This window comes from Hyla sarda, unplaced genomic scaffold (assembly GCF_029499605.1).
Source record: "Hyla sarda isolate aHylSar1 unplaced genomic scaffold, aHylSar1.hap1 scaffold_1229, whole genome shotgun sequence".
Taxonomy (NCBI): Eukaryota; Metazoa; Chordata; class Amphibia; order Anura; family Hylidae; genus Hyla; species Hyla sarda.
Genome location: NW_026607850.1, coordinates 83,304 through 109,380, shown reverse-complemented (window position 1 = coordinate 109,380; position 26,077 = coordinate 83,304). Strand labels below are relative to the sequence as shown.

General features: G+C 50.3%; 8 non-coding genes across 8 annotated transcripts; all 8 read right to left on the bottom strand.

Moving 5' to 3' along the window:
• Window positions 1-774: 774 nt before the first annotated feature.
• On the bottom strand, window positions 775-965 carry LOC130303491 (U2 spliceosomal RNA). The gene has a single exon (XR_008853552.1). It is a non-coding gene; the product is annotated as a U2 spliceosomal RNA (small nuclear RNA).
• Window positions 966-3,034: 2,069 nt separating this feature from the next.
• LOC130303490 (U2 spliceosomal RNA) lies at window positions 3,035-3,225 on the bottom strand. Its single transcript, XR_008853551.1, has one exon. It is a non-coding gene; the product is annotated as a U2 spliceosomal RNA (small nuclear RNA).
• A 2,085-nt stretch (window positions 3,226-5,310) lies between these two features.
• LOC130303489 (U2 spliceosomal RNA) lies at window positions 5,311-5,501 on the bottom strand. The gene has a single exon (XR_008853550.1). It is a non-coding gene; the product is annotated as a U2 spliceosomal RNA (small nuclear RNA).
• Window positions 5,502-10,350: 4,849 nt separating this feature from the next.
• LOC130303488 (U2 spliceosomal RNA) lies at window positions 10,351-10,541 on the bottom strand. Its single transcript, XR_008853549.1, has one exon. It is a non-coding gene; the product is annotated as a U2 spliceosomal RNA (small nuclear RNA).
• Window positions 10,542-15,574: 5,033 nt separating this feature from the next.
• LOC130303487 (U2 spliceosomal RNA) lies at window positions 15,575-15,765 on the bottom strand. The gene has a single exon (XR_008853548.1). It is a non-coding gene; the product is annotated as a U2 spliceosomal RNA (small nuclear RNA).
• Window positions 15,766-17,850: 2,085 nt separating this feature from the next.
• LOC130303497 (U2 spliceosomal RNA) lies at window positions 17,851-18,041 on the bottom strand. Its single transcript, XR_008853557.1, has one exon. It is a non-coding gene; the product is annotated as a U2 spliceosomal RNA (small nuclear RNA).
• A 5,041-nt stretch (window positions 18,042-23,082) lies between these two features.
• LOC130303486 (U2 spliceosomal RNA) lies at window positions 23,083-23,273 on the bottom strand. Its single transcript, XR_008853547.1, has one exon. It is a non-coding gene; the product is annotated as a U2 spliceosomal RNA (small nuclear RNA).
• A 2,088-nt stretch (window positions 23,274-25,361) lies between these two features.
• Window positions 25,362-25,552, bottom strand: LOC130303485 (U2 spliceosomal RNA). The gene has a single exon (XR_008853546.1). It is a non-coding gene; the product is annotated as a U2 spliceosomal RNA (small nuclear RNA).
• Window positions 25,553-26,077: the final 525 nt, after the last annotated feature.

Here is a 26,077-nt window from a genome sequence, read left to right as displayed (position 1 = left end):
AGGCCAGAATGTCAGTCCATGTTGGAGCAGGTTTAGATACAGTCTAAAGTATAGATCTCAAAGTCTGTGCACAGAATTTAGCAAGGGCCTCGCACCTTCTGATGCATCAGGTAGGTGCACAATAGCATAGCCTAACCCTCTGTACTTTGGTCTATATTGATGCGGGACATAGACAGCCAGCTGATGACCAATCCATTAGTGCAATGGATGGCTGGAAGCATTTGTCTTTGCCTTTGCAATACCACAGAAGCAATGCATGGTCAATGTACAGCAATGACACACCTGTGTGAACAGCCAGGAGACCCCCCCCCCCCCATGTTATGTTACATAGTTACATAGTACGGTCGAAAAAAGACATATGTCCATCAAGTTCAACCAGGGAATTAAGGGGTAGGGGTGTGGCGCGATAGTGGGGAAGGGATGAGATTTTATATTTCTTCATAAGCATTAATCTTATTTTGTCAATTAGGAACATTCAGCACCCACCCGCTATCAAGGCAGCTGCCTATCATGTCATGCCCTACCTGCACAGGTGTGCTGGCTACTCAAATGATCCAATTAAGGAGGCCATTTAGTCAGCAGCAGCAGAAGTCCTGTGCCTGGACGCTCCAACAGCGGCCAGACACAAGCAGAAGCAGAAGCAGCAGAAGCAGCAGCAGCACCACCTTTTGTTTTTTGGCTGCAGCAGCAGCAAGGCCCACAGGGCTGGCTAGCTGGCTAGCCAGCAAGCAGGTAGCAATGAAAGTAGGAATCTTTCTTTTTAACCCTGTAAGGGGGTGGTGCACTGTACCCGAAGATACTGCCATATCGGGTCAATGCATAGGGCGACGGAAGCAAGCTTCGAAATCGGCCCCCGTTCTCAAAAATCCATTTAATATATGGTCCCCAGATAGGGGACGTATCAGATATTAAACTGATAAGAACAGATACTACACTTGATCTTAGCCAAAAGGCCGAGAAGCGATAACCGTGAAAGGGGCGGGCCCAACAAGGTGCCCTTCATGGGCACTATCACTGCTTGCTGTCAGGGAGGCTGCCAGACAATTTTCCATGCACACTCTGGGCTGGGGGGCAGTCAACCACCAGTACACACAGCAGAACCTAAACCCATACCATTATTGCTAAGCAGCAAGACAGGGGCCCATTGCACTCCCACGGGGCCTTTTTAAATGCAATCCATAACCCGGATTTGCCAGGAACCCTTCTTACTCCTCCTACTTGCATGTGACACTGGGCTTAGGATCTGCATAGGAAACACACACACAAGCACACACCTACCTTTGTTGCCTGCAGATGCCTCCTTGGCTGTCCCCAAACGGTATCAAACCAACACCCACGGGAAGCTGTAAGCATAGAGGACATGCCTGCACCCCATTGGACTTACCTGTGTGGGTTAAACCCGGGTTATTTGACAACCTATGGCGGTGATGGTTCTGCTCAGGCAGAGCAGTGCTGATGCTCCTCATAAAGCTGTCGCTGCTGTGAAGGTTCTAGGTGACATCACAAATCCCTATGGTTACATACACAACAAAGCTGGGTTGTTGTTGTTTACACTCTGCAAGGCCTGTGGAAGTGAGTGACATCATAGCACTGTAGTTCTGAGGGTTCTAGATGGATGCAACAATCTCCTGTTGCTTCTATGAAGGCCATAATAGACGACATCACCAAACAGCTCCATAGTCACATACACAGCAAAGGAGAGATGTTGTTTACACCTAGTGATGTCAGTGGTATTGAGTGACATCACAGCACAGTGCTAAGGCTCCTGGGCCTGGACACAGCAGCGGCTGCAATATCTCAACGGAGAATACGTTTATATATATGTGTGTGTGTGCGCGTATATATATATATATATATATATATATATATTTCTCCGCCGAAATCACTTTTAAACCCATTTCCACCTTTTTTTCCCTTCTCTTCCTCTTACTTTTTTTTCACGTTTTTTTACGTTTTTCTCCTTTTCGCCTCTTTTCTGGGCGTATTATTCTTCTTTTTCTTCTTTTTTTTCGTCTAATGCATACCCCATCAGTGCAGCAATGCTTATTCAATACCGCCAGCAGATGGAGACACTGGGGGATAATTTTCTAAGGATTTATACTGATTTTTCCTGTCTGAATTTGTCACACAGAAAGTTGCAGGCCAAATATGTGTGACATTTCTGCGACTTTAGCTTCTAGAGCATTTTTACAACATTATACATAGGTGCTGAATACATAAAAAGCGACTGTTCAGCGACAGACAAGTCGCATCGGCTGAAAGTAGGCCAGAATGTCAGTCCATGTTGGAGCAGGTTTAGATACAGTCTAAAGTATAGATCTCAAAGTCTGTGCACAGAATTTAGCAAGGGCCTCGCACCTTCTGATGCATCAGGTAGGTGCACAATAGCATAGCCTAACCCTCTGTACTTTGGTCTATATTGATGCGGGACATAGACAGCCAGCTGATGACCAATCCATTAGTGCAATGGATGGCTGGAAGCATTTGTCTTTGCCTTTGCAATACCACAGAAGCAATGCATGGTCAATGTACAGCAATGACACACCTGTGTGAACAGCCAGGAGACCCCCCCCCCCCCCCATGTTATGTTACATAGTTACATAGTTAGTACGGTCGAAAAAAGACATATGTCCATCAAGTTCAACCAGGGAATTAAGGGGTAGGGGTGTGGCGCGATATTGGGGAAGGGATGAGATTTTATATTTCTTCATAAGCATTAATCTTATTTTGTCAATTAGGAACATTCAGCACCCACCCGCTATCAAGGCAGCTGCCTATCATGTCATGCCCTACCTGCACAGGTGTGCTGGCTACTCAAATGATCCAATTAAGGAGGCCATTTAGTCAGCAGCAGCAGAAGTCCTGTGCCTGGACGCTCCAACAGCGGCCAGACACAAGCAGAAGCAGAAGCAGCAGCAGCACCACCTTTTGTTTTTTGGCTGCAGCAGCAGCAAGGCCCACAGGGCTGGCTAGCTGGCTAGCCAGCAAGCAGGTAGCAATGAAAGTAGGAATCTTTCTTTTTAACCCTGTAAGGGGGTGGTGCACTGTACCCGAAGATACTGCCATATCGGGTCAATGCATAGGGCGACGGAAGCAAGCTTCGAAATCGGCCCCCGTTCTCAAAAATCCATTTAATATATGGTCCCCAGATAGGGGACGTATCAGATATTAAACTGATAAGAACAGATACTACACTTGATCTTAGCCAAAAGGCCGAGAAGCGATAACCGTGAAAGGGGCGGGCCCAACAAGGTGCCCTTCATGGGCACTATCACTGCTTGCTGTCAGGGAGGCTGCCAGACAATTTTCCATGCACACTCTGGGCTGGGGGGCAGTCAACCACCAGTACACACAGCAGAACCTAAACCCATACCATTATTGCTAAGCAGCAAGACAGGGGCCCATTGCACTCCCACGGGGCCTTTTTAAATGCAATCCATAACCCGGATTTGCCAGGAACCCTTCTTACTCCTCCTACTTGCATGTGACACTGGGCTTAGGATCTGCATAGGAAACACACACACAAGCACACACCTACCTTTGTTGCCTGCAGATGCCTCCTTGGCTGTCCCCAAACGGTATCAAACCAACACCCACGGGAAGCTGTAAGCATAGAGGACATGCCTGCACCCCATTGGACTTACCTGTGTGGGTTAAACCCGGGTTATTTGACAACCTATGGCGGTGATGGTTCTGCTCAGGCAGAGCAGTGCTGATGCTCCTCATAAAGCTGTCGCTGCTGTGAAGGTTCTAGGTGACATCACAAATCCCTATGGTTACATACACAACAAAGCTGGGTTGTTGTTGTTTACACTCTGCAAGGCCTGTGGAAGTGAGTGACATCATAGCACTGTAGTTCTGAGGGTTCTAGATGGATGCAACAATCTCCTGTTGCTTCTATGAAGGCCATAATAGACGACATCACCAAACAGCTCCATAGTCACATACACAGCAAAGGAGAGATGTTGTTTACACCTAGTGATGTCAGTGGTATTGAGTGACATCACAGCACAGTGCTAAGGCTCCTGGGCCTGGACACAGCAGCGGCTGCAATATCTCAACGGAGAATACGTTTATATATATGTGTGTGTGTGCGCGTATATATATATATATATATATATATATATATATATATATATGTCTCCGCCGAAATCACTTTTAAACCCATTTCCACCTTTTTTTCCCTTCTCTTCCTCTTACTTTTTTTTCACGTTTTTTTTACGTTTTTCTCCTTTTCGCCTCTTTTCTGGGCGTATTATTCTTCTTTTTCTTCTTTTTTTTGTCTAATGCATACCCCATCAGTGCAGCAATGCTTATTCAATACCGCCAGCAGATGGAGACACTGGGGGATAATTTTCTAAGGATTTATACTGATTTTTCCTGTCTGAATTTGTCGCACAGAAAGTTGCAGGCCAAATATGTGTGACATTTCTGCGACTTTAGCTTCTAGAGCATTTTTACAACATTATACATAGGTGCTGAATACATAAAAAGCGACTGTTCAGCGACAGACAAGTCGCATCGGCTGAAAGTAGGCCAGAATGTCAGTCCATGTTGGAGCAGGTTTAGATACAGTCTAAAGTATAGATCTCAAAGTCTGTGCACAGAATTTAGCAAGGGCCTCGCACCTTCTGATGCATCAGGTAGGTGCACAATAGCATAGCCTAACCCTCTGTACTTTGGTCTATATTGATGCGGGACATAGACAGCCAGCTGATGACCAATCCATTAGTGCAATGGATGGCTGGAAGCATTTGTCTTTGCCTTTGCAATACCACAGAAGCAATGCATGGTCAATGTACAGCAATGACACACCTGTGTGAACAGCCAGGAGACCCCCCCCCCCCATGTTATGTTACATAGTTACATAGTTAGTACGGTCGAAAAAAGACATATGTCCATCAAGTTCAACCAGGGAATTAAGGGGTAGGGGTGTGGCGCGATATTGGGGAAGGGATGAGATTTTATATTTCTTCATAAGCATTAATCTTATTTTGTCAATTAGGAACATTCAGCACCCACCCGCTATCAAGGCAGCTGCCTATCATGTCATGCCCTACCTGCACAGGTGTGCTGGCTACTCAAATGATCCAATTAAGGAGGCCATTTAGTCAGCAGCAGCAGAAGTCCTGTGCCTGGACGCTCCAACAGCGGCCAGACACAAGCAGAAGCAGAAGCAGCAGAAGCAGCAGCAGCACCACCTTTTGTTTTTTGGCTGCAGCAGCAGCAAGGCCCACAGGGCTGGCTAGCTGGCTAGCCAGCAAGCAGGTAGCAATGAAAGTAGGAATCTTTCTTTTTAACCCTGTAAGGGGGTGGTGCACTGTACCCGAAGATACTGCCATATCGGGTCAATGCATAGGGCGACGGAAGCAAGCTTCGAAATCGGCCCCCGTTCTCAAAAATCCATTTAATATATGGTCCCCAGATAGGGGACGTATCAGATATTAAACTGATAAGAACAGATACTACACTTGATCTTAGCCAAAAGGCCGAGAAGCGATAACCGTGAAAGGGGCGGGCCCAACAAGGTGCCCTTCATGGGCACTATCACTGCTTGCTGTCAGGGAGGCTGCCAGACAATTTTCCATGCACACTCTGGGCTGGGGGGCAGTCAACCACCAGTACACACAGCAGAACCTAAACCCATACCATTATTGCTAAGCAGCAAGACAGGGGCCCATTGCACTCCCACGGGGCCTTTTTAAATGCAATCCATAACCCGGATTTGCCAGGAACCCTTCTTACTCCTCCTACTTGCATGTGACACTGGGCTTAGGATCTGCATAGGAAACACACACACAAGCACACACCTACCTTTGTTGCCTGCAGATGCCTCCTTGGCTGTCCCCAAACGGTATCAAACCAACACCCACGGGAAGCTGTAAGCATAGAGGACATGCCTGCACCCCATTGGACTTACCTGTGTGGGTTAAACCCGGGTTATTTGACAACCTATGGCGGTGATGGTTCTGCTCAGGCAGAGCAGTGCTGATGCTCCTCATAAAGCTGTCGCTGCTGTGAAGGTTCTAGGTGACATCACAAATCCCTATGGTTACATACACAACAAAGCTGGGTTGTTGTTGTTTACACTCTGCAAGGCCTGTGGAAGTGAGTGACATCATAGCACTGTAGTTCTGAGGGTTCTAGATGGATGCAACAATCTCCTGTTGCTTCTATGAAGGCCATAATAAACGACATCACCAAACAGCTCCATAGTCACATACACAGCAAAGGAGAGATGTTGTTTACACCTAGTGATGTCAGTGGTATTGTTACGCCGAGCGCTCCGGGTCCCCGTTCCTCCCCGGAGCGCTCGCCTCATCTTCGTTGTTGCAGCGCCCCGGTCAGATCCACTGACCGGGTGCGCTGCGGTCCCGCCTTCAGCCGGGATGCGATTCGCGATGCGGATAGCGCCCGCTCGCGATGCGCACCCCGGCCCCCGTACCTGACTCGCTCTCCCTCGGTCCTGTCCCGGCGCGCGCGGCTCCGCTCCCTAGGGCGCGCGCGCGCCGGGTCTCTGCGATTTAAAGGGCCAGTGCACCAATGATGGTGCCTGGCCCAATCTTCCCAATTAGCTTAATTGGCTCCCACCTGTGCACTTCCCTATATCACCTCACTTCCCTTGCACTCCCTGGCCGGATCTTGTTGCACTTGTGCCTAGTGAAAGCGTTCCCTTGTCTGTTCCTAGTCCGTGTTCCTGACCTCCTGCCGTTGCCCCTGACTACGATCCTTGCCGCCTGCCCCCGACCTTCTGCTACGTCCGACCTTGCTTCTGCCTACTCCCTTGTACCGCGCCTGTCATCAGCAGTCAGAGAGGTGAGCCGTTGCTAGTGGATACGACCTGGTCACTACCGCCGCAGCAAGACCATCCCGCTTTGCGGCGGGCTCTGGTGAAAACCAGTAGTGACTTAGAACCGGTCCACTAGCGCGGTCCTCGCCAATCCCTCTCTGACACAGAGGATCCACTACCTGCCAGCCGGCATCGTGACAGTAGATCCGGCCATGGATCCCGCTGAAGTTCCTCTGTCAGTTGTCGCTGACCTCACCACGGTGGCCGCCCAGCAAGCCCGACAGATCGCCCTTCTAACCCGTCAGCTGTCGGAAATGTCCACCATTTCGCACCAACTTCAGTCGCAACTTCTCCAGCAATCTTCTCCTCCGCCAGCTCCTGCACCTCCTCCGCAGCGAGTGGCCACTCCTAGCCTCCGCCTGTCCTTGCCGGACAAATTTAATGGGGACTCTAAGTATTGCCGTGGCTTTCTTTCGCAATGTTCCCAGCACTTGGAGATGATGTCGGACCAGTTTCCTACTGAAAGGTCTAAGGTGGCTTTCGTGTTCTGCCTTCTGTCTGGAAAAGCCCTGTCATGGGCCGCACCGCTCTGGGACCGCAATGACCCCGTCACTGCCTCTGTACACTCCTTCTTCTCGGAAATTCGAAGTGTCTTTGAGGAACCTGCCCGAGCTTCTTCTGCCGAGATTGCCCTGCTGAACCTGGCCCAGGGTGTTTCTTCCGTTGGCGAGTACGCCATTCAGTTCCGTGCTCTTGCTTACGAGTTGTCCTGGAATAGTGAGGTTCTCTGCGCGACCTTTAAAAAAGGCCTATCCAGCAACATTAAAGATGTTCTGGCCGCACGAGAGACTCCTGCTGACCTACATGAACTCATTCATCTAGCCACTCGCATTGACATGCGTTCTTCCGGATGGCGTCTGGAGCTCCGCCTGGATATGGACTTTGTTCGCACGAAGCGTTTTTTCTCTCCGGCTCCTCTCTCCTCTGGTCCTCTGCAATCTGTTCCTGTGCTTCCCGCCGCGGAGGCTATGCAAGTTGACCGGTCTTGCTTGACACCTCAAGAGAGGACACGACGCCGCATGGAGAATCTTTGCCTGTACTATGCCGGTACCGAACACTTCCTGAAGGATTGTCCTATCCGTCCTCCCCGCCTGGAAAGACGTACGCTGACTCCGCACAAAGGTGACACAGTTCTTGATGTCAACTCTGCTTCTTCACGCCTTACTGTGCCTGTGCGGATATCTGCCTCTACCTTCTCCTTCTCTACTATGCTCTTCTTGGATTCCGGATCTGCAGGAAAATTTTTTTTGGCCTCTCTCATCAACAGGTTCTACGTTCCTGTGACCAGTCTCGCCAGACCCCTCTACATCTATTGTTTTTTCAATAAAAGATTGGACTGTCTCGTACGTTTCCACACAGAACCCCTCCTAATTTGCATCGGACCTCATCACGGAAAAATTGAGTTTTTTTTCCTCAGGTTCTTTGGCCCCAAGAAGAGGGGGAGACCCAAGGGGGGGGGTACTGTTACGCCGAGCGCTCCGGGTCCCCGTTCCTCCCCGGAGCGCTCGCCTCATCTTCGTTGTTGCAGCGCCCCGGTCAGATCCACTGACCGGGTGCGCTGCGGTCCCGCCTTCAGCCGGGATGCGATTCGCGATGCGGATAGCGCCCGCTCGCGATGCGCACCCCGGCCCCTGTACCTGACTCGCTCTCCCTCGGTCCTGTCCCGGCGCGCGCGGCCCCGCTCCCTAGGGCGCGCGCGCGCCGGGTCTCTGCGATTTAAAGGGCCAGTGCACCAATGATGGTGCCTGGCCCAATCTTCCCAATTAGCTTAATTGGCTCCCACCTGTGCACTTCCCTATATCACCTCACTTCCCTTGCACTCCCTGGCCGGATCTTGTTGCACTTGTGCCTAGTGAAAGCGTTCCCTTGTCTGTTCCTAGTCCGTGTTCCTGACCTCCTGCCGTTGCCCCTGACTACGATCCTTGCCGCCTGCCCCCGACCTTCTGCTACGTCCGACCTTGCTTCTGCCTACTCCCTTGTACCGCGCCTGTCATCAGCAGTCAGAGAGGTGAGCCGTTGCTAGTGGATACGACCTGGTCACTACCGCCGCAGCAAGACCATCCCGCTTTGCGGCGGGCTCTGGTGAAAACCAGTAGTGACTTAGAACCGGTCCACTAGCGCGGTCCTCGCCAATCCCTCTCTGACACAGAGGATCCACTACCTGCCAGCCGGCATCGTGACAGGTATTGAGTGACATCACAGCACAGTGCTAAGGCTCCTGGGCCTGGACACAGCAGCGGCTGCAATATCTCAACGGAGAATATGTTTATATATGTGTGTGTGCGCATATATATATATATATATATATATATATATATATATAAATTTCTCCGCCGAAATCACTTTTAAACCCATTTCCACCTTTTTTTCCCTTCTCTTCCTCTTACTTTTTTTTCACGTTTTTTTACGTTTTTCTCCTTTTCGCCTCTTTTCTGGGCGTATTATTCTTCTTTTTCTTCTTTTTTTTTCGTCTAATGCATACCCCATCAGTGCAGCAATGCTTATTCAATACCGCCAGCAGATGGAGACACTGGGGGATAATTTTCTAAGGATTTATACTGATTTTTCCTGTCTGAATTTGTCGCACAGAAAGTTGCAGGCCAAATATGTGTGACATTTCTGCGACTTTAGCTTCTAGAGCATTTTTACAACATTATACATAGGTGCTGAATACATAAAAAGCGACTGTTCAGCGACAGACAAGTCGCATCGGCTGAAAGTAGGCCAGAATGTCAGTCCATGTTGGAGCAGGTTTAGATACAGTCTAAAGTATAGATCTCAAAGTCTGTGCACAGAATTTAGCAAGGGCCTCGCACCTTCTGATGCATCAGGTAGGTGCACAATAGCATAGCCTAACCCTCTGTACTTTGGTCTATATTGATGCGGGACATAGACAGCCAGCTGATGACCAATCCATTAGTGCAATGGATGGCTGGAAGCATTTGTCTTTGCCTTTGCAATACCACAGAAGCAATGCATGGTCAATGTACAGCAATGACACACCTGTGTGAACAGCCAGGAGACCCCCCCCCCCCCCATGTTATGTTACATAGTTACATAGTTAGTACGGTCGAAAAAAGACATATGTCCATCAAGTTCAACCAGGGAATTAAGGGGTAGGGGTGTGGCGCGATATTGGGGAAGGGATGAGATTTTATATTTCTTCATAAGCATTAATCTTATTTTGTCAATTAGGAACATTCAGCACCCACCCGCTATCAAGGCAGCTGCCTATCATGTCATGCCCTACCTGCACAGGTGTGCTGGCTACTCAAATGATCCAATTAAGGAGGCCATTTAGTCAGCAGCAGCAGAAGTCCTGTGCCTGGACGCTCCAACAGCGGCCAGACACAAGCAGAAGCAGAAGCAGCAGAAGCAGCAGCAGCACCACCTTTTGTTTTTTGGCTGCAGCAGCAGCAAGGCCCACAGGGCTGGCTAGCTGGCTAGCCAGCAAGCAGGTAGCAATGAAAGTAGGAATCTTTCTTTTTAACCCTGTAAGGGGGTGGTGCACTGTACCCGAAGATACTGCCATATCGGGTCAATGCATAGGGCGACGGAAGCAAGCTTCGAAATCGGCCCCCGTTCTCAAAAATCCATTTAATATATGGTCCCCAGATAGGGGACGTATCAGATATTAAACTGATAAGAACAGATACTACACTTGATCTTAGCCAAAAGGCCGAGAAGCGATAACCGTGAAAGGGGCGGGCCCAACAAGGTGCCCTTCATGGGCACTATCACTGCTTGCTGTCAGGGAGGCTGCCAGACAATTTTCCATGCACACTCTGGGCTGGGGGTCAGTCAACCACCAGTACACACAGCAGAACCTAAACCCATACCATTATTGCTAAGCAGCAAGACAGGGGCCCATTGCACTCCCACGGGGCCTTTTTAAATGCAATCCATAACCCGGATTTGCCAGGAACCCTTCTTACTCCTCCTACTTGCATGTGACACTGGGCTTAGGATCTGCATAGGAAACACACACACAAGCACACACCTACCTTTGTTGCCTGCAGATGCCTCCTTGGCTGTCCCCAAACGGTATCAAACCAACACCCACGGGAAGCTGTAAGCATAGAGGACATGCCTGCACCCCATTGGACTTACCTGTGTGGGTTAAACCCGGGTTATTTGACAACCTATGGCGGTGATGGTTCTGCTCAGGCAGAGCAGTGCTGATGCTCCTCATAAAGCTGTCGCTGCTGTGAAGGTTCTAGGTGACATCACAAATCCCTATGGTTACATACACAACAAAGCTGGGTTGTTGTTGTTTACACTCTGCAAGGCCTGTGGAAGTGAGTGACATCATAGCACTGTAGTTCTGAGGGTTCTAGATGGATGCAACAATCTCCTGTTGCTTCTATGAAGGCCATAATAGACGACATCACCAAACAGCTCCATAGTCACATACACAGCAAAGGAGAGATGTTGTTTACACCTAGTGATGTCAGTGGTATTGAGTGACATCACAGCACAGTGCTAAGGCTCCTGGGCCTGGACACAGCAGCGGCTGCAATATCTCAACGGAGAATACGTTTATATATATGTGTGTGTGTGCGCGTATATATATATATATATATATGTCACGATGCCGGCTGGCAGGAGGTGGATCCTCTGTGCCAGAGAGGGATAGCGAGGGCCGTGCTAGTGGACCGGTTCTAAGACACTACTGGTTTTCACCAGAGCCCGCCGCAAAGCGGGATGGTCTTGCTGCGGCGGTAGTGACCAGGTCGTATCCACTAGCAACGGCTCACCTCTCTGGCTGCTGAAGATGCTGAAGATAGGCGAGGTACAAGGGAGTAGGCAGAAGCAAGGTCGGACGTAGCAGAAGGTCGAGGCAGGCAGCAAGGATCGTAGTCAGGGGCAACGGCAGGAGGTCAGGAACACGGGCTAGGAACAGACAAGGGAACGCTTTCACTAGGCACTAAGGCAACAAGATCCGGCAAGGAAGTGCAAGGGAGGAGGTTAGATATAGTCAGGGACCAGGTGGGAGCCAATTAAGCTAATTGGTAATTGGGAAGATTGGGCCAGGCACCAACATTGGTGCACTGGCCCTTTAAATTGCAGAGACCCGGCGCGCGCGCGCCCTAGGAAGCGGGGCCGCGCGCGCCGGGACAGGACCGACGGAGAGCGAGTCAGGTACTGGGACCGGGGTGCGCATCGCGAGCGGGCGCCACCCGCATCGCGAATCGCATCCCGGCTGGAGGCGGGACCGCAGCGCACCCGATCAGTGGATCTGACCGGGGCGCTGCAGCAACGAGGATGAGGCGAGCGCTCCGGGGAGGAACGGGGACCCGGAGCGCTCGGCGTAACAGTACCCCCCCCCTTGGGTCTCCCCCTCTTCTTGGGGCCAAAGAACCTGAGGAAAAAAAAGTCAATTTTTCCGTGATGAGGTCCGATGCACATTAGGAGGGGTTCTGTGCGGAAACGCATGAGACAGTCCAATCTTTTATTGTTAATACAATAGATGTAGAGGGGTCTGGCGAGACTGGTCACAGGGACGTAGAACCTGTTGATAAGAGAGGCCAAAAAAAATTTTCCTGCAGATCCGGAATCCAAGGAGACCATAGTAGAGAAGGAGAAGGTAGAGGCAGATATCCGCACAGGCACAGTAAGGCGTGGAGAAGCAGAGTTGACATCAAGAACTGTGTCACCTTTGTGCGGAGTCAGCGTATGTCTTTCCAGGCGGGGAGGACGGATAGGACAATCCTTCAGGAAGTGTTCGGTACCGGCATAGTACAGGCAAAGATTCTCCATGCGGCGTCGTGTCCTCTCTTGAGGTGTCAAGCGAGACCGGTCAACTTGCATAGCCTCCGCGGCGGGAAGCACAGGAACGGATTGCAGAGGACCAGAGGAGAGAGGAGCCGGGGAGAAAAAACGCTTCGTGCGAACAAAGTCCATATCCAGGCGGAGCTCCAGACGCCATCCGGAAGAACGCATGTCAATGCGAGTGGCAAGATGAATGAGTTCATGTAGGTCAGCAGGAGTCTCTCGTGCGGCCAGAACATCTTTAATGTTGCTGGATAGGCCTTTTTTAAAGGTCGCGCAGAGAACCTCACTATTCCAGGACAACTCGTAAGCAAGAGCACGGAACTGAATGGCGTACTCGCCAATGGAAGAAACACCCTGTTCCAGGTTCAGCAGGGCAATCTCGGCAGAAGAAGCTCGGGCAGGCTCCTCGAAGACACCAGGGACCTCAGCGAAGAAGGACTGGACTGTGGCTGTGGCAGAATCATTGCGGTCCCCATCAAACTTGTCCGGCAGGGACAAGCAGGGGTTAGGAACGGCCGGTTGCTGCGGAGGAGTTGCAGGAGCCGGCGGAGGAGATGGTTGTTGCAGCTGTAGCTGTGACTGAAGTTGCTGTATCTGCGGCAGCAGCTGCTGTGACTGAAGTTGCTGTATCTGCGGCAGCAGCTGCTGTAACTGTGACTGAAGACGCTGTGTCTCGGAGATCAAGTATGCCAGCTGTTGATCTCGTTGGGCGATCTTTACGCCAAATTTGTCCGGCAGGGACAAGCAGGGGTTAGGAACGGCCGGTTGCTGCGGAGGAGTTGCAGGAGCCGGCGGCGGAGAAGGTAGTTGCAGCTGTAGCTGTTGCTGTATCTGCGGCTGCAGCTGCTGTATCTGTGACTGAATACGCAGTGCCTCGGAGGTCAAGTATGCCAGCTGTTGATCTCGTTGCGCTATCTGTTGCGACTGCTGGGCGATCTGACGAGCTTGCTGGGCGACCAGCGTAGGGAGGTCAGCGACAACTGGCAGAGGAACTTCAGCGGGATCCATGGCCGGATCTACTGTCACGATGCCGGCTGGCAGGAGGTGGATCCTCTGTGCCAGAGAGGGATAGCGAGGGCCGTGCTAGTGGACCGGTTCTAAGACACTACTGGTTTTCACCAGAGCCCGCCGCAAAGCGGGATGGTCTTGCTGCGGCGGTAGTGACCAGGTCGTATCCACTAGCAACGGCTCACCTCTCTGGCTGCTGAAGATGCTGAAGATAGGCGAGGTACAAGGGAGTAGGCAGAAGCAAGGTCGGACGTAGCAGAAGGTCGAGGCAGGCAGCAAGGATCGTAGTCAGGGGCAACGGCAGGAGGTCAGGAACACGGGCTAGGAACAGACAAGGGAACGCTTTCACTAGGCACTAAGGCAACAAGATCCGGCAAGGAAGTGCAAGGGAGGAGGTTAGATATAGTCAGGGACCAGGTGGGAGCCAATTAAGCTAATTGGTAATTGGGAAGATTGGGCCAGGCACCAACATTGGTGCACTGGCCCTTTAAATTGCAGAGACCCGGCGCGCGCGCGCCCTAGGAAGCGGGGCCGCGCGCGCCGGGACAGGACCGACGGAGAGCGAGTCAGGTACTGGGACCGGGGTGCGCATCGCGAGCGGGCGCCACCCGCATCGCGAATCGCATCCCGGCTGGAGGCGGGACCGCAGCGCACCCGATCAGTGGATCTGACCGGGGCGCTGCAGCAACGAGGATGAGGCGAGCGCTCCGGGGAGGAACGGGGACCCGGAGCGCTCGGCGTAACAATATATATATATATATATATATATTTCTCCGCCGAAATCACTTTTAAACCCATTTCCACCTTTTTTTCCCTTCTCTTCCTCTTACTTTTTTTTCACGTTTTTTTACGTTTTTCTCCTTTTCGCCTCTTTTCTGGGCGTATTATTCTTCTTTTTCTTCTTTTTTTTCGTCTAATGCATACCCCATCAGTGCAGCAATGCTTATTCAATACCGCCAGCAGATGGAGACACTGGGGGATAATTTTCTAAGGATTTATACTGATTTTTCCTGTCTGAATTTGTCGCACAGAAAGTTGCAGGCCAAATATGTGTGACATTTCTGCGACTTTAGCTTCTAGAGCATTTTTACAACATTATACATAGGTGCTGAATACATAAAAAGCGACTGTTCAGCGACAGACAAGTCGCATCGGCTGAAAGTAGGCCAGAATGTCAGTCCATGTTGGAGCAGGTTTAGATACAGTCTAAAGTATAGATCTCAAAGTCTGTGCACAGAATTTAGCAAGGGCCTCGCACCTTCTGATGCATCAGGTAGGTGCACAATAGCATAGCCTAACCCTCTGTACTTTGGTCTATATTGATGCGGGACATAGACAGCCAGCTGATGACCAATCCATTAGTGCAATGGATGGCTGGAAGCATTTGTCTTTGCCTTTGCAATACCACAGAAGCAATGCATGGTCAATGTACAGCAATGACACACCTGTGTGAACAGCCAGGAGACCCCCCCCCCCCCATGTTATGTTACATAGTTACATAGTTAGTACGGTCGAAAAAAGACATATGTCCATCAAGTTCAACCAGGGAATTAAGGGGTAGGGGTGTGGCGCGATATTGGGGAAGGGATGAGATTTTATATTTCTTCATAAGCATTAATCTTATTTTGTCAATTAGGAACATTCAGCACCCACCCGCTATCAAGGCAGCTGCCTATCATGTCATGCCCTACCTGCACAGGTGTGCTGGCTACTCAAATGATCCAATTAAGGAGGCCATTTAGTCAGCAGCAGCAGAAGTCCTGTGCCTGGATGCTCCAACAGCGGCCAGACACAAGCAGAAGCAGAAGCAGCAGAAGCAGCAGCAGCACCACCTTTTGTTTTTTGGCTGCAGCAGCAGCAAGGCCCACAGGGCTGGCTAGCTGGCTAGCCAGCAAGCAGGTAGCAATGAAAGTAGGAATCTTTCTTTTTAACCCTGTAAGGGGGTGGTGCACTGTACCCGAAGATACTGCCATATCGGGTCAATGCATAGGGCGACGGAAGCAAGCTTCGAAATCGGCCCCCGTTCTCAAAAATCCATTTAATATATGGTCCCCAGATAGGGGACGTATCAGATATTAAACTGATAAGAACAGATACTACACTTGATCTTAGCCAAAAGGCCGAGAAGCGATAACCGTGAAAGGGGCGGGCCCAACAAGGTGCCCTTCATGGGCACTATCACTGCTTGCTGTCAGGGAGGCTGCCAGACAATTTTCCATGCACACTCTGGGCTGGGGGTCAGTCAACCACCAGTACACACAGCAGAACCTAAACCCATACCATTATTGCTAAGCAGCAAGACAGGGGCCCATTGCACTCCCACGGGGCCTTTTTAAATGCAATCCATAACCCGGATTTGCCAGGAACCCTTCTTACTCCTCCTACTTGCATGTGACACTGGGCTTAGGATCTGCATAGGAAACACACACACAAGCACACACCTACCTTTGTTGCCTGCAGATGCCTCCTTGGCTGTCCCCAAACGGTATCAAACCAACACCCACGGGAAGCTGTAAGCATAGAGGACATGCCTGCACCCCATTGGACTTACCTGTGTGGGTTAAACCCGGGTTATTTGACAACCTATGGCGGTGATGGTTCTGCTCAGGCAGAGCAGTGCTGATGCTCCTCATAAAGCTGTCGCTGCTGTGAAGGTTCTAGGTGACATCACAAATCCCTATGGTTACATACACAACAAAGCTGGGTTGTTGTTGTTTACACTCTGCAAGGCCTGTGGAAGTGAGTGACATCATAGCACTGTAGTTCTGAGGGTTCTAGATGGATGCAACAATCTCCTGTTGCTTCTATGAAGGCCATAATAGACGACATCACCAAACAGCTCCATAGTCACATACACAGCAAAGGAGAGATGTTGTTTACACCTAGTGATGTCAGTGGTATTGAGTGACATCACAGCACAGTGCTAAGGCTCCTGGGCCTGGACACAGCAGCGGCTGCAATATCTCAACGGAGAATACGTTTATATATATGTGTGTGTGTGCGCGTATATATATATATATATATATATATATATATATATATATATATATATTTCTCCGCCGAAATCACTTTTAAACCCATTTCCACCTTTTTTTCCCTTCTCTTCCTCTTACTTTTTTTTCACGTTTTTTTACGTTTTTCTCCTTTTCGCCTCTTTTCTGGGCGTATTATTCTTCTTTTTCTTCTTTTTTTTCGTCTAATGCATACCCCATCAGTGCAGCAATGCTTATTCAATACCGCCAGCAGATGGAGACACTGGGGGATAATTTTCTAAGGATTTATACTGATTTTTCCTGTCTGAATTTGTCGCACAGAAAGTTGCAGGCCAAATATGTGTGACATTTCTGCGACTTTAGCTTCTAGAGCATTTTTACAACATTATACATAGGTGCTGAATACATAAAAAGCGACTGTTCAGCGACAGACAAGTCGCATTGGCTGAAAGTAGGCCAGAATGTCAGTCCATGTTGGAGCAGGTTTAGATACAGTCTAAAGTATAGATCTCAAAGTCTGTGCACAGAATTTAGCAAGGGCCTCGCACCTTCTGATGCATCAGGTAGGTGCACAATAGCATAGCCTAACCCTCTGTACTTTGGTCTATATTGATGCGGGACATAGACAGCCAGCTGATGACCAATCCATTAGTGCAATGGATGGCTGGAAGCATTTGTCTTTGCCTTTGCAATACCACAGAAGCAATGCATGGTCAATGTACAGCAATGACACACCTGTGTGAACAGCCCGGAGACCCCCCCCCCCCCCCATGTTATGTTACATAGTTACATAGTTAGTACGGTCGAAAAAAGACATATGTCCATCAAGTTCAACCAGGGAATTAAGGGGTAGGGGTGTGGCGCGATATTGGGGAAGGGATGAGATTTTATATTTCTTCATAAGCATTAATCTTATTTTGTCAATTAGGAACATTCAGCACCCACCCGCTATCAAGGCAGCTGCCTATCATGTCATGCCCTACCTGCACAGGTGTGCTGGCTACTCAAATGATCCAATTAAGGAGGCCATTTAGTCAGCAGCAGCAGAAGTCCTGTGCCTGGACGCTCCAACAGCGGCCAGACACAAGCAGAAGCAGAAGCAGCAGCAGCACCACCTTTTGTTTTTTGGCTGCAGCAGCAGCAAGGCCCACAGGGCTGGCTAGCTGGCTAGCCAGCAAGCAGGTAGCAATGAAAGTAGGAATCTTTCTTTTTAACCCTGTAAGGGGGTGGTGCACTGTACCCGAAGATACTGCCATATCGGGTCAATGCATAGGGCGACGGAAGCAAGCTTCGAAATCGGCCACCGTTCTCAAAAATCCATTTAATATATGGTCCCCAGATAGGGGACGTATCAGATATTAAACTGATAAGAACAGATACTACACTTGATCTTAGCCAAAAGGCCGAGAAGCGATAACCGTGAAAGGGGCGGGCCCAACAAGGTGCCCTTCATGGGCACTATCACTGCTTGCTGTCAGGGAGGCTGCCAGACAATTTTCCATGCACACTCTGGGCTGGGGGGCAGTCAACCACCAGTACACACAGCAGAACCTAAACCCATACCATTATTGCTAAGCAGCAAGACAGGGGCCCATTGCACTCCCACGGGGCCTTTTTAAATGCAATCCATAACCCGGATTTGCCAGGAACCCTTCTTACTCCTCCTACTTGCATGTGACACTGGGCTTAGGATCTGCATAGGAAACACACACACAAGCACACACCTACCTTTGTTGCCTGCAGATGCCTCCTTGGCTGTCCCCAAACGGTATCAAACCAACACCCACGGGAAGCTGTAAGCATAGAGGACATGCCTGCACCCCATTGGACTTACCTGTGTGGGTTAAACCCGGGTTATTTGACAACCTATGGCGGTGATGGTTCTGCTCAGGCAGAGCAGTGCTGATGCTCCTCATAAAGCTGTCGCTGCTGTGAAGGTTCTAGGTGACATCACAAATCCCTATGGTTACATACACAACAAAGCTGGGTTGTTGTTGTTTACACTCTGCAAGGCCTGTGGAAGTGAGTGACATCATAGCACTGTAGTTCTGAGGGTTCTAGATGGATGCAACAATCTCCTGTTGCTTCTATGAAGGCCATAATAGACGACATCACCAAACAGCTCCATAGTCACATACACAGCAAAGGAGAGATGTTGTTTACACCTAGTGATGTCAGTGGTATTGAGTGACATCACAGCACAGTGCTAAGGCTCCTGGGCCTGGACACAGCAGCGGCTGCAATATCTCAACGGAGAATACGTTTATATATATGTGTGTGTGTGCGCGTATATATATATATATATATATATGTCACGATGCCGGCTGGCAGGAGGTGGATCCTCTGTGCCAGAGAGGGATAGCGAGGGCCGTGCTAGTGGACCGGTTCTAAGACACTACTGGTTTTCACCAGAGCCCGCCGCAAAGCGGGATGGTCTTGCTGCGGCGGTAGTGACCAGGTCGTATCCACTAGCAACGGCTCACCTCTCTGGCTGCTGAAGATGCTGAAGATAGGCGAGGTACAAGGGAGTAGGCAGAAGCAAGGTCGGACGTAGCAGAAGGTCGAGGCAGGCAGCAAGGATCGTAGTCAGGGGCAACGGCAGGAGGTCAGGAACACGGGCTAGGAACAGACAAGGGAACGCTTTCACTAGGCACTAAGGCAACAATATCCGGCAAGGAAGTGCAAGGGAGGAGGTTAGATATAGTCAGGGACCAGGTGGGAGCCAATTAAGCTAATTGGTAATTGGGAAGATTGGGCCAGGCACCAACATTGGTGCACTGGCCCTTTAAATTGCAGAGACCCGGCGCGCGCGCGCCCTAGGAAGCGGGGCCGCGCGCGCCGGGACAGGACCGACGGAGAGCGAGTCAGGTACTGGGACCGGGGTGCGCATCGCGAGCGGGCGCCACCCGCATCGCGAATCGCATCCCGGCTGGAGGCGGGACCGCAGCGCACCCGATCAGTGGATCTGACCGGGGCGCTGCAGCAACGAGGATGAGGCGAGCGCTCCGGGGAGGAACGGGGACCCGGAGCGCTCGGCGTAACAGTACCCCCCCCCCTTGGGTCTCCCCCTCTTCTTGGGGCCAAAGAACCTGAGGAAAAAAAAGTCAATTTTTCCGTGATGAGGTCCGATGCACATTAGGAGGGGTTCTGTGCGGAAACGCATGAGACAGTCCAATCTTTTATTGTTAATACAATAGATGTAGAGGGGTCTGGCGAGACTGGTCACAGGGACGTAGAACCTGTTGATAAGAGAGGCCAAAAAAAATTTTCCTGCAGATCCGGAATCCAAGGAGACCATAGTAGAGAAGGAGAAGGTAGAGGCAGATATCCGCACAGGCACAGTAAGGCGTGGAGAAGCAGAGTTGACATCAAGAACTGTGTCACCTTTGTGCGGAGTCAGCGTATGTCTTTCCAGGCGGGGAGGACGGATAGGACAATCCTTCAGGAAGTGTTCGGTACCGGCATAGTACAGGCAAAGATTCTCCATGCGGCGTCGTGTCCTCTCTTGAGGTGTCAAGCGAGACCGGTCAACTTGCATAGCCTCCGCGGCGGGAAGCACAGGAACGGATTGCAGAGGACCAGAGGAGAGAGGAGCCGGGGAGAAAAAACGCTTCGTGCGAACAAAGTCCATATCCAGGCGGAGCTCCAGACGCCATCCGGAAGAACGCATGTCAATGCGAGTGGCAAGATGAATGAGTTCATGTAGGTCAGCAGGAGTCTCTCGTGCGGCCAGAACATCTTTAATGTTGCTGGATAGGCCTTTTTTAAAGGTCGCGCAGAGAACCTCACTATTCCAGGACAACTCGTAAGCAAGAGCACGGAACTGAATGGCGTACTCGCCAATGGAAGAAACACCCTGTTCCAGGTTCAGCAGGGCAATCTCGGCAGAAGAAGCTCGGGCAGGCTCCTCGAAGACACCAGGGACCTCAGCGAAGAAGGACTGGACTGTGGCTGTGGCAGAATCATTGCGGTCCCCATCAAACTTGTCCGGCAGGGACAAGCAGGGGTTAGGAACGGCCGGTTGCTGCGGAGGAGTTGCAGGAGCCGGCGGAGGAGATGGTTGTTGCAGCTGTAGCTGTGACTGAAGTTGCTGTATCTGCGGCAGCAGCTGCTGTGACTGAAGTTGCTGTATCTGCGGCAGCAGCTGCTGTAACTGTGACTGAAGACGCTGTGTCTCGGAGATCAAGTATGCCAGCTGTTGATCTCGTTGGGCGATCTTTACGCCAAATTTGTCCGGCAGGGACAAGCAGGGGTTAGGAACGGCCGGTTGCTGCGGAGGAGTTGCAGGAGCCGGCGGCGGAGAAGGTAGTTGCAGCTGTAGCTGTTGCTGTATCTGCGGCTGCAGCTGCTGTATCTGTGACTGAATACGCAGTGCCTCGGAGGTCAAGTATGCCAGCTGTTGATCTCGTTGCGCTATCTGTTGCGACTGCTGGGCGATCTGACGAGCTTGCTGGGCGACCAGCGTAGGGAGGTCAGCGACAACTGGCAGAGGAACTTCAGCGGGATCCATGGCCGGATCTACTGTCACGATGCCGGCTGGCAGGAGGTGGATCCTCTGTGCCAGAGAGGGATAGCGAGGGCCGTGCTAGTGGACCGGTTCTAAGACACTACTGGTTTTCACCAGAGCCCGCCGCAAAGCGGGATGGTCTTGCTGCGGCGGTAGTGACCAGGTCGTATCCACTAGCAACGGCTCACCTCTCTGGCTGCTGAAGATGCTGAAGATAGGCGAGGTACAAGGGAGTAGGCAGAAGCAAGGTCGGACGTAGCAGAAGGTCGAGGCAGGCAGCAAGGATCGTAGTCAGGGGCAACGGCAGGAGGTCAGGAACACGGGCTAGGAACAGACAAGGGAACGCTTTCACTAGGCACTAAGGCAACAATATCCGGCAAGGAAGTGCAAGGGAGGAGGTTAGATATAGTCAGGGACCAGGTGGGAGCCAATTAAGCTAATTGGTAATTGGGAAGATTGGGCCAGGCACCAACATTGGTGCACTGGCCCTTTAAATTGCAGAGACCCGGCGCGCGCGCGCCCTAGGAAGCGGGGCCGCGCGCGCCGGGACAGGACCGACGGAGAGCGAGTCAGGTACTGGGACCGGGGTGCGCATCGCGAGCGGGCGCCACCCGCATCGCGAATCGCATCCCGGCTGGAGGCGGGACCGCAGCGCACCCGATCAGTGGATCTGACCGGGGCGCTGCAGCAACGAGGATGAGGCGAGCGCTCCGGGGAGGAACGGGGACCCGGAGCGCTCGGCGTAACAATATATATATATATATATATATATATTTCTCCGCCGAAATCACTTTTAAACCCATTTCCACCTTTTTTTCCCTTCTCTTCCTCTTACTTTTTTTTCACGTTTTTTTACGTTTTTCTCCTTTTCGCCTCTTTTCTGGGCGTATTATTCTTCTTTTTCTTCTTTTTTTTCGTCTAATGCATACCCCATCAGTGCAGCAATGCTTATTCAATACCGCCAGCAGATGGAGACACTGGGGGATAATTTTCTAAGGATTTATACTGATTTTTCCTGTCTGAATTTGTCGCACAGAAAGTTGCAGGCCAAATATGTGTGACATTTCTGCGACTTTAGCTTCTAGAGCATTTTTACAACATTATACATAGGTGCTGAATACATAAAAAGCGACTGTTCAGCGACAGACAAGTCGCATCGGCTGAAAGTAGGCCAGAATGTCAGTCCATGTTGGAGCAGGTTTAGATACAGTCTAAAGTATAGATCTCAAAGTCTGTGCACAGAATTTAGCAAGGGCCTCGCACCTTCTGATGCATCAGGTAGGTGCACAATAGCATAGCCTAACCCTCTGTACTTTGGTCTATATTGATGCGGGACATAGACAGCCAGCTGATGACCAATCCATTAGTGCAATGGATGGCTGGAAGCATTTGTCTTTGCCTTTGCAATACCACAGAAGCAATGCATGGTCAATGTACAGCAATGACACACCTGTGTGAACAGCCAGGAGACCCCCCCCCCCCCCCCATGTTATGTTACATAGTTACATAGTTAGTACGGTCGAAAAAAGACATATGTCCATCAAGTTCAACCAGGGAATTAAGGGGTAGGGGTGTGGCGCGATATTGGGGAAGGGATGAGATTTTATATTTCTTCATAAGCATTAATCTTATTTTGTCAATTAGGAACATTCAGCACCCACCCGCTATCAAGGCAGCTGCCTATCATGTCATGCCCTACCTGCACAGGTGTGCTGGCTACTCAAATGATCCAATTAAGGAGGCCATTTAGTCAGCAGCAGCAGAAGTCCTGTGCCTGGACGCTCCAACAGCGGCCAGACACAAGCAGAAGCAGAAGCAGCAGAAGCAGCAGCAGCACCACCTTTTGTTTTTTGGCTGCAGCAGCAGCAAGGCCCACAGGGCTGGCTAGCTGGCTAGCCAGCAAGCAGGTAGCAATGAAAGTAGGAATCTTTCTTTTTAACCCTGTAAGGGGGTGGTGCACTGTACCCGAAGATACTGCCATATCGGGTCAATGCATAGGGCGACGGAAGCAAGCTTCGAAATCGGCCCCCGTTCTCAAAAATCCATTTAATATATGGTCCCCAGATAGGGGACGTATCAGATATTAAACTGATAAGAACAGATACTACACTTGATCTTAGCCAAAAGGCCGAGAAGCGATAACCGTGAAAGGGGCGGGCCCAACAAGGTGCCCTTCATGGGCACTATCACTGCTTGCTGTCAGGGAGGCTGCCAGACAATTTTCCATGCACACTCTGGGCTGGGGGGCAGTCAACCACCAGTACACACAGCAGAACCTAAACCCATACCATTATTGCTAAGCAGCAAGACAGGGGCCCATTGCACTCCCACGGGGCCTTTTTAAATGCAATCCATAACCCGGATTTGCCAGGAACCCTTCTTACTCCTCCTACTTGCATGTGACACTGGGCTTAGGATCTGCATAGGAAACACACAAGCACACACCTACCTTTGTTGCCTGCAGATGCCTCCTTGGCTGTCCCCAAACGGTATCAAACCAACACCCACGGGAAGCTGTAAGCATAGAGGACATGCCTGCACCCCATTGGACTTACCTGTGTGGGTTAAACCCGGGTTATTTGACAACCTATGGCGGTGATGGTTCTGCTCAGGCAGAGCAGTGCTGATGCTCCTCATAAAGCTGTCGCTGCTGTGAAGGTTCTAGGTGACATCACAAATCCCTATGGTTACATACACAACAAAGCTGGGTTGTTGTTGTTTACACTCTGCAAGGCCTGTGGAAGTGAGTGACATCATAGCACTGTAGTTCTGAGGGTTCTAGATGGATGCAACAATCTCCTGTTGCTTCTATGAAGGCCATAATAGACGACATCACCAAACAGCTCCATAGTCACATACACAGCAAAGGAGAGATGTTGTTTACACCTAGTGATGTCAGTGGTATTGAGTGACATCACAGCACAGTGCTAAGGCTCCTGGGCCTGGACACAGCAGCGGCTGCAATATCTCAACGGAGAATACGTTTATATATATGTGTGTGTGTGCGCGTATATATATATATATATATATATATATATATATATATATATATATTTCTCCGCCGAAATCACTTTTAAACCCATTTCCACCTTTTTTTCCCTTCTCTTCCTCTTACTTTTTTTTCACGTTTTTTTACGTTTTTCTCCTTTTCGCCTCTTTTCTGGGCGTATTATTCTTCTTTTTCTTCTTTTTTTTCGTCTAATGCATACCCCATCAGTGCAGCAATGCTTATTCAATACCGCCAGCAGATGGAGACACTGGGGGATAATTTTCTAAGGATTTATACTGATTTTTCCTGTCTGAATTTGTCGCACAGAAAGTTGCAGGCCAAATATGTGTGACATTTCTGCGACTTTAGCTTCTAGAGCATTTTTACAACATTATACATAGGTGCTGAATACATAAAAAGCGACTGTTCAGCGACAGACAAGTCGCATCGGCTGAAAGTAGGCCAGAATGTCAGTCCATGTTGGAGCAGGTTTAGATACAGTCTAAAGTATAGATCTCAAAGTCTGTGCACAGAATTTAGCAAGGGCCTCGCACCTTCTGATGCATCAGGTAGGTGCACAATAGCATAGCCTAACCCTCTGTACTTTGGTCTATATTGATGCGGGACATAGACAGCCAGCTGATGACCAATCCATTAGTGCAATGGATGGCTGGAAGCATTTGTCTTTGCCTTTGCAATACCACAGAAGCAATGCATGGTCAATGTACAGCAATGACACACCTGTGTGAACAGCCAGGAGACCCCCCCCCCCCCCCATGTTATGTTACATAGTTACATAGTTAGTACGGTCGAAAAAAGACATATGTCCATCAAGTTCAACCAGGGAATTAAGGGGTAGGGGTGTGGCGCGATATTGGGGAAGGGATGAGATTTTATATTTCTTCATAAGCATTAATCTTATTTTGTCAATTAGGAACATTCAGCACCCACCCGCTATCAAGGCAGCTGCCTATCATGTCATGCCCTACCTGCACAGGTGTGCTGGCTACTCAAATGATCCAATTAAGGAGGCCATTTAGTCAGCAGCAGCAGAAGTCCTGTGCCTGGACGCTCCAACAGCGGCCAGACACAAGCAGAAGCAGAAGCAGCAGAAGCAGCAGCAGCACCACCTTTTGTTTTTTGGCTGCAGCAGCAGCAAGGCCCACAGGGCTGGCTAGCTGGCTAGCCAGCAAGCAGGTAGCAATGAAAGTAGGAATCTTTCTTTTTAACCCTGTAAGGGGGTGGTGCACTGTACCCGAAGATACTGCCATATCGGGTCAATGCATAGGGCGACGGAAGCAAGCTTCGAAATCGGCCCCCGTTCTCAAAAATCCATTTAATATATGGTCCCCAGATAGGGGACGTATCAGATATTAAACTGATAAGAACAGATACTACACTTGATCTTAGCCAAAAGGCCGAGAAGCGATAACCGTGAAAGGGGCGGGCCCAACAAGGTGCCCTTCATGGGCACTATCACTGCTTGCTGTCAGGGAGGCTGCCAGACAATTTTCCATGCACACTCTGGGCTGGGGGGCAGTCAACCACCAGTACACACAGCAGAACCTAAACCCATACCATTATTGCTAAGCAGCAAGACAGGGGCCCATTGCACTCCCACGGGGCCTTTTTAAATGCAATCCATAACCCGGATTTGCCAGGAACCCTTCTTACTCCTCCTACTTGCATGTGACACTGGGCTTAGGATCTGCATAGGAAACACACACACAAGCACACACCTACCTTTGTTGCCTGCAGATGCCTCCTTGGCTGTCCCCAAACGGTATCAAACCAACACCCACGGGAAGCTGTAAGCATAGAGGACATGCCTGCACCCCATTGGACTTACCTGTGTGGGTTAAACCCGGGTTATTTGACAACCTATGGCGGTGATGGTTCTGCTCAGGCAGAGCAGTGCTGATGCTCCTCATAAAGCTGTCGCTGCTGTGAAGGTT